This window comes from Microcaecilia unicolor, chromosome 1 (genome assembly GCF_901765095.1).
Source record: "Microcaecilia unicolor chromosome 1, aMicUni1.1, whole genome shotgun sequence".
NCBI lineage: Eukaryota > Metazoa > Chordata > Amphibia > Gymnophiona > Siphonopidae > Microcaecilia > Microcaecilia unicolor.
Genome location: NC_044031.1, coordinates 49,309,994 through 49,327,883, shown reverse-complemented (window position 1 = coordinate 49,327,883; position 17,890 = coordinate 49,309,994).

The following is a 17,890-nucleotide window of genomic DNA, read 5'->3' as shown; positions in this document are numbered from 1 at the left end:
AAATATTGAGAAATTAGAGACTCAAATGGCTTCTTGCCAGGCAGTAGTTGCTTCATCAGTCAAAGACAACCTCTTGTTGCATACTCGGGGCCCTGTTTACTAAGCTGTGCTGTAGGCAGCCTAACTTTTTAGTGCACACTAACGCTAGAGAGACCCATATATTCCTCTGGGTGTCTTTATTGTTAGCGCACACTAATTTTTAGCGCTCCTACATTGTGGCTTGGTAAACAGAGCCCTCAGTTGAAGATTTTAGAAAATTATGCTAGAGTGAATAATCTGAGGATATTGAATTTTCCAACTACTCATTTTCTTTCTTCTGTGGAACTTTTTAAGATGTATATGAAGGATGTGTTACAACTTCCTATATTAGAGTTAGATATTAAATCTATGTGCTATATTCCTAGAGGATTGAAAGTACCCGCTCAAGAAGGCGGCTGATAATTTAAATACACCAGATAGCCTTGCGGCAAAAAAGGAGCCTGGCTGGCATCAGTGCATGTTTGTTTTTTTTTTTAATGTGCACCGAGGCCCCTTTTTACCACAGCGGGTAAAAGGTAGCCATTTTTGTTTTTAAAGAAATGGCCGTGCGGCAAGTGAAGCCATTTCAGGGGGGAACCCTAACCGCGCCCCCCCCCCCCCCCATTGAGGAGGCGGTAAGGGCTCCTGCGCTAACCCAGTGGTAACGGGGCAGCGCACGGCTCTGCCCAGGTACACACCGGTGCTACAAAAATTAATATATTTTTTGAAGTGCTGGATATGACAGCGCCCTGGGGGTGGGTAGTACCACCGGGCTGCTGCTATAGCCCGGCGGTACTTCCTTTTTAGCGAGCAGTAAGCGTGCCACCACTTTGTAAAAGGAGCTCTAAGTTCCGGGAATCCTCTAAAGATAATATTGAGAAATGAGCTACATTATTGATTTCATGTGTTTCTGTTGATTAAAAAGTTGGAGATTCTGCAAACCTATTTCAAAAAGGATATTAGCTTTTGTGGTCAGAGTTGAGATGTTCCCTGATATGTTGCCTTCCTGCTGCTAGAGTTTTAACTGTGGGAGATACTTTAAACTTTCCTTGTAAATGCTTGGTTAATCAGGGGAATAATTCATATATATTTTTAGAGCCTACTCATCTGGAAAGTTTCCTTTCTACTAAGGTAGCTGTATAGCATATTTTCAAAGCACTTAGCCTTCCAAAGTTCTTTAGGTTTCTATGGAACTTTGGAAGGCTAAGTGCTTTGAAAATGAGGTTATGTGTTACCTTGAATTTGAATATATTGGTTTAATATAGGGCTATTTTATTTGATACTAGTAAAAGAGGCCCGTTTCCAACAGAAAGGAAACGGGCGCTAGCAAGGTTCCAGGAACCCCTCCCCTTTGAGTTCCAGGACTCGTCCCTCCCCTTCCAGTTCCAGGACCGGCCCTCCTCTTCCAGTGGAGTTCCAGGACCCCCTCCCCCCCCTTTCTCGGCCCGTGCCCTCCAAGTTCCATGCACCCACTGTCATCCGAGTTGCACAACCCCGCGCCTCCCTCCCTCTCTCTCTGTGGCCTCCGAAGGCAAACAGGACGTGTGCAGCTGCCCCTCCCATTCATAAGTGCCAGCCGTTCTTTAAAACTTTTTACCTCGTGGTCCGCCAGCAGCAGTGAAGTCGAGCAGGCAAGGAATGGCGCTTCAGACTGCCTTTGCTTTACTTCTGTTTCAACTGTGCCTCTGGTCCCGCCCTTCGGCAAACAGGAAATGAGGGCGGGACCAGAGGCACAGCTGAAACAGAAGCGAAAGCAGTGTGAAGCACCATGCCGTGCCTGCTCAAGTTCATTGTTGCCGGCGGACCAAGAGATAAAAAGTTTTAAAGAACAGCCGGCACTTACGAAGCGGAGGGGCAGCTGCACATGCCCTGCTTGCACTCTGAGGCCACAGAGAGAGAGAAGGAGGGAGGCTCGGGCTGGTGGAACTCGGGAGAGAGGGGGGGCGTGGAACTCGGACAGGAGTGGAGGGAGGGAGGTGGGGGGCATGGAACTCGGGGTGGTGGAACTCGGAGGAGAGGGGGGCTGTGGAACTCGGACGCGAGTGGAAGAAGAAGGAGGGAGGTAGGTAGGTAGGGGGTCATGGAACTCGGAGGGGCAATTCTGTACTCACCTCCGGTTGCTGGTGGTGGGTTCCCTTCCCCTCTCACTTCCCATTGGTCCCCCCTGTGACGTCATCCCCAGGGCGGACCAATGGGAACTGTTACGAACCCAGGCATCCAGACAGAGGTACAAATTATTATATAGGATGCTAGGCCTGCAATTGAATATATTGAATTTGATTTTATTTCTATAATTATCTATAGTCTTTTAGTTGTTCCCAGTGATGTGGACTTCATGCACTATTTTTTGTTACCTTTAATGTTTGAACATTGTATTTGCTTTCAATTACTCTTTGTAAATAAATTATAAATTCAGTAAAAAAAAAAAAACAAAAGGCAAGTGATCTCAGAATTGTATGATCTCAAAAGTTCTTATAACTCTTTGCAACCTACAGCTATTCCATTTCTTTCCAGCATTCGTACTACAATTAGAACTGTATTATTATTTTGGATGCAAATCGCCTCGAGAAGAACTGCAGTTCAGGCCTTGAGAGTCACAAACAGGCCAGGTTTTCAGGTTATCCCTAATAAATATGCATGAGAGAGATCCGTATGGATACTACCTCTAGTTGACAAATCTATCTGATGCATATTCATTAGGGATATCCTGAAAACCTACCCTATTTGTGACACTCAAGGCTTGAACTTCTGCATCCCTGGCCTAGAGGTCATTTGTGAGGTAATTTTAATTACATCCTAGATAAATCAAATATTGCACTCTGGTGCCCATAGGAGTCAGCATTTCAGAATGCTTGGGCCTGCTGAACCCATCACAGATTACCCCTCTGTAGACAAAATGAAGGTATTTGCTTAAAATTCAGGGTGCTCAAAACACCCACGGAGCTGGCACCTATGCTGGTGGCCTGAAACATTTGAACTGCTTCCATTCTGTCACCTCTCATCTGCTGTCCTACAGTGTTATATGCAGAATGCCAGTTAGTATCACCTGTGCTCTTATTTCAGATTATGAGCCCTTTGAGACAGCAATAGTGAATACCTATAACTCATCTTGTATAGTGCAGTCTGTGCTGATGACCTTGAGAAATATAATGTATTCTTTGGTTCTGGTGTGGTGTTTTGTTTTACTCAGTTCTCTTGGCTTCTGTTCTTTTCAGCTCAGTGGAAAGCATACTGGGATCTGGTACTGTGAGCCTTCATTTGCATTATTTATAGACAGGGCCTGTGGAAGGTGCCCTAGGTGAACCTTCAGCCTCTCTCCCACCCCCCCCCCCCCCTCTCAGTTAACTTTGAGACCTCTGGTGCCAACCCCCTCCCTTCAAGATTTTGATAATTAAATTCAGTTATCATGATCATCTCCCAGAACAATTGTATAAGAGTGCACATTTGGAGTTCATACTTTCATATATTAAACTTGTTTTGTAAATATACAATGTCCGATATTCAGCCCGTGGCAGGAAGTAGCGTCTGAGCTGGACAGCCATGGGCTGACCTGACCCTAGATATTCAATGCCAGAGTATGTGTGGCTCCTGACGCTGAATCTGTGGGTCTCAGCAGTCACCAGGAAGAACTGGGCACCTGCCAATATTCAGATTGCATAAAGTTAGAGCAGCGTTTATGTTCCAACTTTATACAGTTACTTAACCGGTTAGCGGGCTAAAAATTACCGCTAAATCCCAAATTCTATATAGTGCGACTTGAGTTGTGCACAATCTTGAGCGTATTCTGATTTGCACAAGCAATTCAATTGGTTAATTAGCCAATCAGTGCTGATAAGTAGATGTTAAGCAATTATTGGCACTAATTTGAATTTACGCACACCACTTGCTAAGTGTTTTTTTAATAAAATAGTCTGTAAATTCTATCACGTGAATCTCAAAAGGGGGTGTGGCTGTGGTCAGCTCATGGGCATTCCTGAAAGTTTTTATTTTTTTATTTTTTATAATTCAATCTTTATTAGATTTTATTAAATTTAACATATAACAGCATGTTAAAAGAGACATTGCCATATCAAACAAACACTCTAAAAACAGGCAACAACAACAGAGAAACAAATGTATTGATATAACAGGACCCTTAGAAGAAGAGAAAGAGGGGGGGAATAAAAACCTACACACGCATATGCATACAGGTAGTCATCATGAAAAAACATCAACAAATCTAATACATATTAAGTTAATAAAAGTCTTCAAGTATTAGACTCTGAGGCAAGAAATGTCCCTGTATCATCACTTGAAACATCTCCCCTTCTATAATGTAATGTAGTTTTGCAATCCAGTCAAGTACTTTGGGGTGGGGGGGGGGGAGGGGTTGCTTCCAGTACTGTGCTATAACCAATCTGGCTGCCAAAAGTAAGAATGAGAAAATATGAGTTCTATCCATGAACAGAGCTGGATCAGTAGCTTGTACATGTAGCACGGTCATCTCATAACACCGATCATAGGTGTTGGGAGGTACCCTATTACCAACTTCCCAAACTGCATCCCATATATGCTGAATCTTATCATAGTCCCACCACATATGCTTGAACGTGCCCAGCACTCCACACTGCCGCCGGCACCTAGAGGAAGGGCCGGTCATTCCTGAAATTTATACATGTTAGAGAAGAACATGTTCCGTGCGTAAAGTTAGGAGTGGGCATAGTCAGCAGCACTGATCAGTTAAGTGCCATTGAATATCCCTGAGCCACCTCCTGGCCCAGAGAAGTTAGGATTAATCTAGGGGGCCCTTTTACTAAGCTGCATAAGCGTCTACGCGTGCCAAAATGGAGCTACCGCGTGGCTCTTGCGGTAATTTCATTTTTGGCGCATGTCCGAAAAATTAAATTTTTTTTCAGATGCACGAATTGGGCATGCATCAAGTGGCATTTGATGCGCATAGGTCATTGCCGCCCGGTAACCGCGTGAGACTTTACCGCTAGGTCAGTGGCTGGTGGTAAGGTCTCAGATCCAAAATGGACACGCTGCAATTTTCATTTTGCTGCACGTCCATTTTCAGCAAAGATTTTTAAAAGGCTTTTTTTTTTTTGCAGGTGTGCTGAAAAATGATTCTGCGTGTGCCCAAAACAAGTGTCTACACTACCGCAGGCCAAATTTCAGCGCACCTTAGTAAAAGACCCCCCCTAGTAAATAACTTTGGGTAAAGTTGAATTGACCCATCCAATCTATCCAGTTGAGATTCTTCTTCTTGGATGGGTAAGTATGTAATATCCCATGTTCCAAACACCAGCTCTTCCTCCATACCCCCCTCCTTCTGATCTCTCAATTCTTGTTTGTACTATATGCACCTAAATTTGTACAAGTAGGTGTCCTTAGGCAAGGGACGTACTTTATAAGACACATAAACTGGCAACATTATTTATATTAAATAGCAGTTGTAAAGTTCTGCTTGTACTTTGGGGTAATTTCCAAAGGGAAAGTATGCATATATCTTTATTTATTTGTTACATTTGTATCCCACATTTTCCCACCTATTTGCAGGCTCAAAGTGGCTTACATAGCATGAGGAGCTGGAGGGAGATGAGCTGGACCCATGAGTAGACTGGAACAGGACACAGAAGAGAGGTGCTGGACAGGACAGATAGGGACACAGGCAAGATGGATAGCAGACATGGAGAAAGAAAAAATGCCAAATGAACAAAAGACCTTGGAAAGGCAGGGGGGAAAAAATGGAGAAAATCAAATGGAAAAATAATATGTTCGGACTTCAAAGCTAGAAAAAAAATATTTTATTTATCAACCGGACCGTGTCAGGTTTAGGAAATGTGCATTTCTGATATCTTTCATTTCCAGAACAATGGCAAAGGTTGGGTTATTTTACCACAAGTCAGGTTATTTTAGTACAGGGGCCAAGTTAGATTCCAGCAGGGACAAGTGAAATTTCTGTCCCCGTGCAACTCTCTAATCCCCAGTTGCTGCTTCCTGTGCCAGTTCGCATGACTGCAAGAGTTTGCAGCCACCACTTTGTGAACTGTGGAGCCGGCACAGGAAGCAATGACAGGTAGTGGGAGGCTTTCAGGACTTATAGGGAGGTTTTTTCTGGGGAGAGGCTCAGGCAGCCAGCTAACTTGTTCTCAGTGGGAAGTGCTTGAAGGGGGTTTGGCCCTCCATATATGCACATGGTTTGGGGGGGGTCCTCCATATATCCACAACTCAGAGCAGTCTTCCATGTATCCACATGCTAGGGAAGTGGGGGTGGGAGAGTGGTCCTCCATGTATTCCACATGCTTGAGTTTGGGGTTGAGAGGGTGGTCCTCCATGTATCCACATGTCTGGGGGGGGGGAGTGGGAGGTGGTCCTCCATGTTTCCACAATATGCTTGGGGGCAGTTCTCCGTGTATCCACATGCTGGGGGGGGGACCGGGGCGAAGAGTGGTCTTCGTTTATTTCTTTTAAATATTTAAAGCCAGTAGATAGAATAAACAGCCAAAAGCAAACAAACATTACATCAGCAAGGACGGTAACAAAAGTGTGAAGAAAAGGAAAATGCATACCAAGAGTCATCACTTGCCTTGTCCCCTAAGCCCAGAAGAGACCCCTGTCCAGCATCAAAATAGGGGAAGTCTAGGGTGGCATCTCAAACCTTCACTGTCCACCTCGACCACCGGTACCTTTTGCATACATATAGGCTACCCCGCCAACATCCATCCTGCCACTCACCCAATGTGCACCATTCACACCCCCTGCATCACATACTTACACCCCACACACACATACACACATTCACTCCCCCCTCCCCTGCTGTCTCAGATAGATCCCAGGGACAAAAAGCCCCTCCCTGTGTCTGTGAAAGTTCAACACAGGACAGCATAACTTTGTCCATGTGGTGGGACCTCTGGTAATCAAGAATTTCAAAGTTAGCTAACTCCTGCATTTTAGCCATCCACTATTGAATAGGCGGAGGGTCTTCTGATATCCAATACACCAGAATCACCTTTTTAATAAGTAGTATAGGATTATATATAAATCGACATTTTAGTGTAGTCAATACGTGCACTTCCAAACAGATTTGAGCCCCCACTAACAATGTCCCTTAATTCCACTCTTCTGAACAAGATAGCATAGCTTCAATATGAGCGATTGCCTGATTACAGGTAGACAACTGAGGACACTCCAGAAAGGAATAGACATATGTACCAAATAGGTGTTTACATGTGAGACACACATTACTATCCCAGAGATCTAACTGAGCTCCCTTAGCCCAAGTCAGATAATATCTATGCAAGATTTTGTATTGGGTCTCCTGCAAATCTGCAGATTTAACATAACCACCCAGAACTTCAAAAAGTTCTAAAAATTGTTGTTCAGTAATCTGTTGGTTAAGGTCTGTCTGCCATCTCGCCGGTAGGGTGGCAAGTCCCGAACCTCAGGTATACAGCTTGTTAAGTTTATACCGGTAGGATAATTTGTTAAGAGAGGATGGCTTTTGGGTGAACACGATATCCAGCTTACTCAAAGACCAATCTCCTGGTGTGTTCCTGGACACGGTTTTGTAGTAATGGCAGAGATGAAAATAGGAAAAAAGATAGGTATTGTGCAATCACTATTTCTGTTGCACCAGGGAAAAAGCTGGGAAGCTGCTCCTCCCCAAGACTGTCAGTTGGTGCAATGAGGAGCATCCCCTAAATGTCCATTCCCTGAATGCCAACCTACCCCAACCTGGTAGAAAATTATAGTTGCCCTCTAGTTGCAAAAAAAGGAGATACAAAGAGCAGCCTTGAAATCATCTCCAGAAGGCTGCACCATCTCCAGGCCTTCTGCAATGGAGTCACAAAAAGAAGCTTAGAACGGTGCTTCAAGGCCAGGCCTTCTTGGGCGTGGAGGAGATTGAAAAAATGGAAGAGCAGGGTCCAACCCTCCACCCACCATGTTGGGAAGAATTTCAGCCAGCCCATGTACCCTCCATGGATCTAACGTACCAGTGCAGCAACACTGTATGCCCTAATAGCGGATAGATTAAGACTCCCTCTCGTTTTAACCAGAATTGACCATACTGATCCTCAGTGCCCTTGCCCTCCAAATAAACTTAGAGATGATGGAGTGAAATTTAAACTCCTCTCATCGTGCTATCCATATGGGTATTGTTTGAAGTGGATAGAGCAACTTAAGGACCATAATCATTTTCACTAAGGCTATTCGACCAAGGAGCGACAAAGGGAGATCTTTCCAGCCTGGCACAATTTTTTAATGCTTTCCAGATGGCGCAGGATATTGGATCGATACATAGTAGCCAGGCTCGTGCTGAGGTATATCCCCCAAGTACTGCATAGGCTTTGTGGTGGGAGGGATAGCCAGTGTGGTATGCCAGGATGCTGACCCCCTCCCCCTGCTGGTAGAAGAAGTTCAGACATCACAGTTAACTCTGAGTCCTGAGAGAGACCCAAAAGCCCTCATGATATCCAGCGCTGGATCCAAATGGAGTTGGGCCTGTGCAAGATAGAGTAGGATATCTTCAGCAAATAGACTAATATGACATTCACCCCTCCTCCCCCACCATTAGGCCCTGAAAGGTGTTCACGGTCCATATCTTTGTAACCAAAGGTTCATTGGCCAACAAAAATAAAAGGGGGGGGGGGATAAAGGGCAGCCCTGTCTTGTTCTCCTATGCAACTCGAAAAGGGCTGTCAGCTTCCCATTAAGCAAAAGACGAGCACAGGGTTTCATGTACATTGCCTGTACCCAGGCAGTGAAGTTACCCCCAACTCATATTTACTCATCGTGCAAAAGAGATACTCCCAGGAGATACTATTAATGGCTTTCTCCATCACTTTCATGACACTCATTGAGGTGTATCTCCCTGGGACAAAACTCACCTGGTCAGGGTGAATAATCAACAGTAAATAAGCATTGAGCTGACGGGCCAGGGTGGCAGCCAGCAACTTCTGACTTTAGTAAAATGGGGGAATACCTGAGGAAGGAGATGATGGGCTGGGAGGAAGTACAAGAAGTGGAAGGACAGTGGTCCAGGCTGAAAGAAGCTATAAATAGGGCCACGAACCTTTATGTAAGGAAAGTAAATAAAAGCAAGAGAAAAAGGAAACCGATATGGTTCTCCAAGCAAGTGGTTGAGAAAATAAAGGCTAAAGAGTTGGTGTTCCAGAAAAACAGAAAAACTCAAGAAAAGGAACACATGGAGGAATACTGGATGAAAATGAAAGAAGCCAAGAGAGAGATACGACTGGCAAAAGCGCAAGTGGAAGAACAAATGGCTAGAAATGTAAGGAGGGGTGACAAAAATTTCTTCAGGTATATTAGTGAAAGGAGAATGACTAAAAAGGGAATTGTGAGACTAAAAGATACTGCGAACCGCTATGTGGAAAATGATGAAGAAAAAGCAAATTTGCTAAATAGATACTTTTGTTCTGTTTTCACAGAAGAAAATCCTGGAGAAGGACCACGATGGACTGGAAATAGTACAAATGAGAATGAAGTGGATAGAGCACCGTTCACGGAAGAAAGTGTGTATCAACAACTTGAAAAGCTAAAGGTGAACAAAGCCATGGGACCGGATGGGATCCACCCCAGGATATTGAGGGAGCTCAGAGAGGTTTTGGCGGGTCCTCTTAAAGATTTGTTTAATATATCCTTGCAGACGGGAAAGGTTCTGAGGGATTGGAGAATGGCGGAGGTGGTCCCTCTTCACAAAAGTGGTGACAGGGAAGAAGCTGGAAACTACAGGCCGGTAAGCCTCACTTCGGTTATTGGAAAAGTAATGGAAGCCATGCTGAAGGAAAGGATAGTGAATTTCCTGGAAGCCAATAAGTTGCAAGATCCGAGACAACATGGTTTTACGAAAGGGAAATCGTGCCAAACGAATCTCATTGAATTCTTTGATTGGGTGACTGGAGAATTGAACCGTTGACGTGCTATGGACGTAATCTACTTAGATTTCAGCAAGGCTTTTGACACGGTTCCCCACAGGAGGCTCTTAAATAAACTGGATGGGCTGAAGATAGGACCTGAAGTGGTGAACTGGATTAGGAACTGGTTGACGGACAGACGCCAGAGGGTGGTGGTGAATGGAATTCGCTCGGAGGACAGAAAAGTGAGTAGTGGAGTGCCTCAGGGATCAGTGCTGGAGCCGATTCTGTTCAATATATTTGTGAGTGACATTGCCGAAGGCTTAGAAGGTAAAATTTGCCTATTTGCGGATGATACTAAGATCTGTAACAGAGTGGACACCCGGGAGGGAGTGGAAAACATGAAAAAGGATCTGAGGAAGCTAGAAGAATGGTCTAAGGTTTGGCAATTAAAATTCAATGCAAAGAAATGCAAAGTGATGCACTTAGGGAATAGAAATCCACGCGAGACGTATGTGTTAGGCGGGGAGAGTCTGATAGGTACGGGCGGAGAGAGGGATCTTGGGGTGATAGTATCTGAGGATTTGAAGGCGACGAAACAGTGTGACAAGGCGGTGGCCGTAACGAGAAGGTTGCTAGGCTGTATAGAGAGAGGTGTGATCAGCAGAAGAAAGGAAGTGTTGATGCCCCTGTATAAGTCGTTGGTGAGGCCCCACCTGGAGTATTGTGTTCAGTTTTGGAGGCCGTATCTTGTTAAGGATGTAAAAAGAATCAAAGCGGTGCAAAGAAAAGCTACGAGAATGGTATGGGATTTGCGTTACAAGACGTATGAGGAGAGACTTGCTGAACTAAACATGTATACTCTGGAGGAAAGGAGAAACAGGGGTGATATGATACAGACGTTCAAATATTTGAAAGGTATTAATCCGTAAACTAACCTTTTCCGGAGATGGGAAGATGGTAGAACGAGAGGACATGAAATGAGATTGAAGGGGGGCAGACTCAAGAAAAATGTCAGGAAGTATTTTTTCACAGAGAGAGTAGTGGATGCTTGGAATGCCCTCCCGCGGGAGGTGGTGGAAATGAAAACGGTAACGGAATTCAAACATGCGTGGGATAAGCATAAAGGAATCCTGTGCCGAAGGAATGGATCCTCAGGAGCTTAGTCAAGATCAGGAGGCGGGGCTGGTGGTTGGGAGGCGGGGATAGTGCTGGGCAGACTTATACGGTCTGTGCCAGAGCCGGTGATTGGGAGGCAGGGCTGATGGTTGGGAGGTGGGGATAGTGCTGGGCAGACTTATACGGTCTGTGCCCTGAAGAGCACAGGTACAAATCAAAGTAGGGTATACACAAAAAGTAGCAAATATGAGTTATCTTGTTGGGCAGACTGGATGGACCGTGCAGGTCTTTTTTTCTGCCGTCATCTACTATGTTACTATGTTACTATATGTTTCATGTCCTGGTTCAACAAGAAGATAGGACGATAGGACCCTACCTGCTCTGGGTCCTTACCTGGCTTGGAAAGCAGAACCACATAAGCCACATGCTCTGGCATCCCCATATTTCCCTCCACTACAGTGTTGCACATCATACCAAGAGATGGGGGAACCAGGTCTTGCAAGATTTTATAGTATTCCGGTCCCAGCCCATCAGGCCCTAGGGCCTTAGTGAGTTTAAAAGATTTAATGCTGGTGATCAGTTCTTCTGCAGTTAAGGGCACACTACGTGTCTGCAAATGATCTGCAGCAAACCTCAGCAGGTCCAGGCCTTGGAAGAAAGCCTCCAGATCAGCAGAGTTTAAATCTCTTTTACTATACAAGGCGGAATAGTACTGAACAAATTGAGTCACCACTCGGTCATCTTTAGCATATCTCCTCCCTGTCCTATCTCTTATGAACGTAACCAGTTGTTTCTTTTTTTTGGGGGTGGGGGTGGGAACAGATTGGCCATGAATTTGCCAGTCTTGCCTCCCTATCGATGAAGCTTCAGCGTGCTTGTCTGACATTGCTGTCTGGATGTCTCAACGCCACCTGAAATTAAATATGACCAAAACCGAGCTTCTCATTTTCCCACCCAAACCCACCTCCCCGCTCCCCCCGTTTTCTATTTCTGTTGATGGCTCTCTCATTCTCCCTGTCTCCTCAGCTCGAAACCTTGGGGTCATCTTTGACTCTTCTCTCTCCTTCTCTGCTCATATCCAGCAGATTGCCAAGACCTGTCGTTTCTTTCTTTACAACATCCGTAAAATCCGCCCCTTTCTTTCCGAGCATTCTACCAAAACCCTCATCCACACCCTTGTCACCTCTCGTTTAGACTAGTGCAATCTGCTTCTTGCTGGCCTCCCACTTAGTCACCTCTCCCCTCTCCAGTCGGTTCAAAACTCTGCTGCCCGTCTCATCTTCCGCCAGGGTCGCTTTACTCATACTACCCCTCTCCTCAAGACCCTTCACTGGCTCCCTATCCGTTTTCGCATCCTGTTCAAACTTCTTCTACTAACCTATAAATGTACTCACTCTGCTGCTCCCCAGTATCTCTCAACACTCGTCCTTCCCTACACCCCTTCCCGTGCACTCCGCTCCATGGATAAATCCTTCTTATCTGTTCCCTTCTCCACTACTGCCAACTCCAGACTTCGCGCCTTCTGTCTCGCTGCACCCTAAGCCTGGAATAAACTTCCTGAGCCCCTACGTCTTGCCCCATCCTTGGCCACCTTTAAATCTAGACTGAAAGCCCACCTCTTTAACATTGCTTTTGACTCGTAACCACTTGTAACCACTCGCCTCCACCTATCCTCCTCTCTTCCTTCCCGTTCACATTAATTGATTTGATTTGCTTACTTTATTTTTTGTCTATTAGATTGTAAGCTGTTTGAGCAGGGACTGTCTTTCTTCTATGTTTGTGCAGCGCTGCGTATGCCTTGTAGCGCTATAGAAATGCTAAATAGTAGTAGTGGTAAGTAGTACCGCTGATAATAGAAGGAGTGTTCAGCTTTTTTGTTCAAAAGGGTTTTAAGCTGCTTCTTAATATCCTGGTATTCCAACTTGGAGACTGTGTCCAAACGATTAATATGGGTGCTTCTAAAAGCCTGAAGCCGCCTAGTCAAATCGAGCAAGTCTTTCTCCTGTTCTTTCTTCTGGTGAGACACATAAGATATAATATGCCCCCGTAGCACCGCCTTCGAGGCATACCAAAAGATAATAGGGTTCACCTCAGGGGTATCATTCTCCACACAATAATCCAGCCATTTGGCTCTTAAAAAATGCAAAATTCTGGGTCCTCATACAAATTAGGCACCAGCCACCATGACCGATCCAAATGTGGTCTCGTAAAATTCAAGGATATACCCACTGGGGCATGGTCTGAGACCCTGGATGGGTGTACGACAGCCCTTTATATACCCCAGAAAAAAGAATCATGCCCACTAATAAGAAATCTAATTTTCATAGACATTATGTGCATAGAATAGAAGGTATAGTCATGATCTTACGGATGCATGGTTCTCCAAGCATCCAGTAACTCTAGTTGCTGAGCCAAAAAATTCACTCCCTTGTTATTATGATTGTGTAATCTTTTCTTAGGGGGTTTGCAATCTATTACAGGATCAGCGGTTATGTTGAAGTCCCTGCCCACAATCACTTTATATCCTGGGTGTCCTGCCAGTTGAGCCATCAGGAAGGAGAAATATCTGTGATTATACACGTTGGGAGCATATCTAGCACACAGGATCAACTTTACCAGTGGCGTTCCTAGGGGGGCTGACACCCGGGGCGAATTGCAGATGCGCCCCGCCCCCCCTGGATGCAGCGTGACCCCCCCTGGTGAAAGGACACCCCCCCGCGAAAGAACCCCCCGGGTGCATGCCGCTGGGGGAGTACCGCGTGCGCCTGTCTTTCGTTCGTTCCATGCTTCTTCTCTGCCCCGGGGCTGAGAAGAAGCATGGAACGAACGGGGGCCAGGCGCGCGTGGCACCCCCCCCCCCCAATGGCGTGCACCCGGGGCGGACCGCCCCCACCTAGGAACGCCACTGAACTTCACCCCCCACAAATCCTCCAAGAGTATAACAGATTTGCCCTCCTTGTCTTGAACCTGTTTATGGCATCTGTTTGTGCATTAGAATGGCCAGGCCCCTCTTCCTCCCACTAAAAGCAGAGAAATACACCCCCCACCCATTGTCTTTTAAGTTTAAGTTGTTCCTCACTGGCTGGAAGATGTTTTTTTACCGTGTTTGAGAGAGAAGCTCCAGGTGACTTCTGCTTGGTTATGAGAGGAGGCTCAATGCCCAAGGATTTGTTGGGGGGATGAGGAGGGGAGGCTAGGCTAGGCGGAAGAGGGGATGGATGGGAGGGGTAGTTGAAAAGGAGACTGGAAGTGTGTACAAATGGTATGATGGGGAGGGTGTTCTGTAGCTGTCTCGGAGTTGCAATGCTAGTATGGTGGGTCGGGCTGGACTTGTGTTTACCAGTGTGGAGAGGAGTCAATGTCTTCCTGTGGGGCTCCGTAGGAGCAATTCTACTCACTGCTGTATAAGGCCTTCCATTCTGCTGTGGGAATATGTCTGACCTAACTGTGGTTACTCTAAATGTGGATGGTATTCACTCCCCAGTAAAGTGAACAAGAGTGCTTTCCTGTCTAAACAAAACTGCATGCTGATATTGTTTTTACATGCCGCGTTTCGCTGTAGCTGCCGACGCCTTTTCAATTTCGAAGGAGGAGGGCGAGCGCTGGTACTGGGAGGGAGGGAGGGAGGGCGAACGATGGTGCTGGGAGGTGCTGGCTGGTGCTTCGGCGGTTTGGGAGGGAAGCAGGCCTGGTGCTGGGAGGGAGGGAGGCAGGCAGGCTGGGTGCTACTGGGTGCTGGGAGGGAGGCAGGCAGGCCTGGTGCTACTGGGTGCTGGATGGGAGGGAGGCCTGGTGCTGGGAGGAGGGATGGAGGGAGGGACGGTGAGCACTGGTGCTGGGAGGGAGGGAAGCAGGCAGGCCTGGTGCTTCGTTGGTTTGGGAGGGAAGCAGGCCTGGTGCTGGGAGGGAGGGAGGGAGGCAGGCAGGCCCGGTGCTGGGTGCTACTGGGTGCTGGGAGGGAGGGTGGCCTGGTGCTTCGTCGGTTTGGGAGGGAGGCAGGCTGGGTGCTACTGTGTGCTGGATGGGAAGGAGGCCTGGTGCTGGGAGGGAGGGAGGCAGGCCTGGTGCTGGGTGGGTGGAAGGGAGGCCTGATGCTGGGAGGGTGGCCTGGTGCTAGGTGGGTGGGAGGGAGACCTGGTGCTGGGAGCTACTGGGTGCTGGGAGGGAGGGAGGCAGGCCTGGTGCTGGGTGGGAGGGAGGCCTGCCTGGTGCTGGGAGGGCGGGCAGGCAGGGGGGAGAGGAGGGTGGCTGGACATGGGTGGCTGGAGGGAAGAGGAGGGTGGCTGGACATGGATGGAGGGCAAGAAATGAAGAAGAAAGGAGGAAAGTAAAGAAAGAAATGGAAAGGAAGCCCTGGAAACAGAGTTAAGAGAGCAGCAGAATCAGAGACAACAAAGGTAGAAAAAAATCATTTTATTTTCATTTTAGTGTTTGGAATATGTCCAATTTGAGAATTTACATCTGCTGTCTTATTTTGCACTGGGTATACTGGAGCTGTAACAGCTTACAGAAATGATTTATAATGGAAGAAAATCATGTTATTTTTTTCTCCTATACTAGTATAATATTTTCAATGATGTCCGTTTATATGCGCCATGGCTGGTGTAAGGGGTGTGGTTATCATAGGGGTGGAGTCATATGTGGTGACTCCGCCCATAATGAGTACCGGCACTTTGCGATAAATAATTAGATTTTGGGTTGCTGTTTGGGCACTCGGGCTCTGAAAGGTTCGCCATCACTGCCCTATACTATACTTTTCCCTTGTATTTTTGTAACCTAAGTGTATGACGCTGCATTTTCTAGCATTATATGTGAGTTGCCAACTGGTGGACCATTCTTCAAGCTTCAGCAGATCCTTCTGCATACTTTTCATGCCCTCTGGGTGTCTACCTTATTACAAACTTTGGTTTCATCTGCACAGACAATCCTTACCAGACAGTCCTTCCACAATACCACTTACAAAGATGTTAAAAACAGCTGGCCCAAGGACGGATCCCTGCGGTACACCACTGATAACATCCTTTTCCTCGGAGCACTCTACTTACCACTATCAGGGTTGCCAAGAGTGGGGGCAAAATTCTCCAGGCCCAGCCTCCAAGGGGGGCCTGGTGGTAGTGCCTCCGTGTCGGCAAGATTTCCATGGCAGGAAAGCAGAAGGCGGCTCAGGCAGGCTGCCACTGCATTGGGCTCTTGCTCCTGTGTGTCCCGGCCGGGTTAGCAGTACGATATGTTAATGTCTGTCCATTTCTTCTGATTATGTTGGAGTTCTGTATATCACACCAATGTAAATACTTTTTCCATTAACTATGGATATCCTGAAAACCTGACTGGCTGGGTGGCCTCAAGGACCAGGTTTGGGAACCACTGTGTTAAGCAATTCCGCTTTATCTTTATCAGCCTCTACATATTCCTCCACTTCACCTTTGAGCCTCACAATGCCACTTTTGCACTTTCTCCTATCACTAACATATCTAAAAAAAACGTCTTGTCCCCCATCTTACCGTATTGTCTATTTTGTTTCTTCCATTTGCATTTTTGCTTTTCTATCAGCTTCTCTTAGCTTTTCCAGATATTGTTTCCTGTCTTCTTCTTTCTGCAATCTCTTGTAGTTTATAAAGGCTAACCTCTTTTCCTTACCTTTTCAGCTACTACTTTTGAGAATCAAAGTGGCCTCCTTTTCCTCTTAATTTTATTTACTTTCCTAACAAAAAGGTTTGTTGCCCTTAAAATAGCTCATTTCAGTTTTGCCCACTGCTTTCCCCCATCGGAATAAAGTTAGGCTTTTTGAAGTCTAGAATCTTCAATGTTGAATGAATCCTCTCCACACCTATCTTAATATTAAACCACACAATCTGGTGATCACTAGATGCCAGGTGATCACTTACTATAATATCAGTAAGCACTAAGTCCAGTATGACCCCATCCCACGTGGGTTCCATTACTAACTGCTGGAATAGTTCCTCCTGTAGAGAATCCAAGATTCCCTTGCTTCTAGAGGACCCCCAACAGCAGGGAAGACCCAATCAAAGTGTCCGGCATATTAAAATCACCTATTAGTAGTACTTCCCCTTTCACAACTATATACTGAATGTCTTCGATTAAATCTCATCTCTGTCCACTTCTGCCTGTGAAGGAGACCAGTATATCACACCACTGTAAATACATTTGCCATTTCCTCTTTCCAGATTGACACACAGTGCTTCTTCCTTACCCTGTAGGCCCTGCAATTGTTGGCTTTAATATTATCTTTAATATATAATGCCACTCCCCCTCCCTTCCTATCCTGTCTTTCCTGAACACAACATAGCCCGGTATAACTATATCCCAGTCATGGATCTCTGTGAATTCTGTCTCTGTGATTGCCACTAAATCCAAATCAGCCTCTTCCATCACAGCCTCAACATCTAAAACCTTGTTTCCCATACTTTGGACATTAGTATATACTGCTTTCCAGACGCCCCTTTTTCCCATTTGTGTAGAGGTATTTAATGCTTCACTTACTTACCTAGGGGCTTTGATCACCCTGCCCTAACGATTCTAGTGTAAAGCCCTCTTCAGCAGGTTAGCCACTCTGCTGCTGAAAACACTTCTTCCCTTCTTTGATAGATGGACACCATCTCTGCTCAGCAGCCCTTGTAAAAGTATCCCATAGTACATGAAGCCAAGATGCTCTTGACAACACCAAAATGCTCTTGCGGCACTCCACTATTCACCCTCCTCCACTGAGAGGCCATGTAAACTTACCCTCTGTTTTCAGTTCAATAACCAATTCCTAATCCACAACAGAACATTGCCTCCTATCCTATGACTCTTTAATTGTCTCAGGAATCTCTCATGAGGAACTTTGTCAAAAGCTTTCTGAAAATCTAGATACACTACATCAACCGGCTCATCTT